Raw genomic sequence first — 1321 nt, forward strand, 5'->3', positions numbered from 1 at the left:
GCCCCGCCCACAGGCCTTGGGCCCAGGCCTCCCGGTCGCCCCGCCTGCAGCCCCTTGGGGAGCCCTGCTCCCCACCCGCTCCTGACAGCCAGGCCACACGTGCCTGCCTTGTATCTGTTGGGCCCCCGGCGACCCCCCCCCATGGTTCTCAACCTTCAGGCCCTTTAAATACAGTTCCTCATGTTGTGACCCAACCATAAAATTATTTTCGTTGCTACTTCATAACTGTAATGTTGCTACTGTTATGAATCGTAATGTAAATATCTGATAGGCAGGATGGTCTTAGGCGACCCCTGTGAAAGGTTCGTTCGACCGCCAAAGGGGTCGCAACCCATAGGTTGAGAACCACTGCCCCAACCCAACAAGTTTTTACCTATTAATTCCAAGTGCTCTGTGAGCACCTAACCTTTAACCGCAGCCTCTCTAGCTGTGCACGCGCTTTACAAATCACACACACACACACACACACACACACACACACACACACAAGCATTGTGTCCAGAGGCTGCTTAGACCCCTTGTCAGACTCTCCCCTTCCCCAACTGGTATGGCCATGATGAATATAAAAATGTCAATGAAAGAATTACTTCCCTTTTGATCACAAGGGGCCCTTCAGAGAGGTACTGCCCTATGGCCCAAATGTCTCTCATCCCCCTACATCACCACAAAGACCCCCTTCTTGGGCTTGGAGAGGACTTCTCCTCCCCCATTGCCACCCCGGCTAATAGGTGACTAAACAACCAGGGCTGGGCTGTCCTTACAGCCCCATGGGCCACTGGGCAGGGAGATGCAGATGCCCTTCCAGCATCAGCAGTGCTTGGGCCGTGCTGGGCTGAGCCGTGCGGGCTCTGTGCACCTAGGGCATGTTTTGCACTTTGAGGCAAGGCTTTCAAGTAAAACAGAAAAGATGAGGAGAGGTGGTTAGCACCCTTTGCCCTCCCGGACACCCCTGCAACATCACAGCACTCACCAAGACTCTGAGGCCCGGGCTAGCAGCCCAGGCAAAAGAGATCCAACCTTGGGACCTGGCTCTTGAAGTGCTGGCTGTGCTTGCAAACAGAAATCGGGGTCGTCACACCCTGCCCCGAAATCGGGGGCTGGCAGCTGGAGGCCCGGAGCCCTCCGGATGGGGAGTTGGGTAGAAAGGGGATGGAGAAGGTGAGTCAAGTCCTTACGGCCTCGCCCCACACATCCCGGTCTCTGCCACGATCAGACCGGTCCTCGGCGGTCCGGGGCGCTAAGCCTCGCTGAAGCTACTTTCGGCTTCCTCGGCCCCAAGCTGGGCGGGAAGGGTCAGGCCGCCCAGGCTTGGCTCAGACCG

General features: G+C 56.9%; 1 protein-coding gene across 1 annotated transcript in view; it reads right to left on the bottom strand.

Annotated features, from left to right (window-relative positions):
- Positions 1-1321, bottom strand: part of DMRT2 (doublesex and mab-3 related transcription factor 2) — a 39432-nt gene that overhangs the window by 6072 nt on the left and 32039 nt on the right. The gene's annotated exons all lie outside the window — the stretch shown is intronic.

This window comes from Myotis brandtii, unplaced genomic scaffold (assembly GCF_000412655.1).
Source record: "Myotis brandtii unplaced genomic scaffold, ASM41265v1 scaffold44, whole genome shotgun sequence".
Classification (NCBI taxonomy): domain Eukaryota; kingdom Metazoa; phylum Chordata; class Mammalia; order Chiroptera; family Vespertilionidae; genus Myotis; species Myotis brandtii.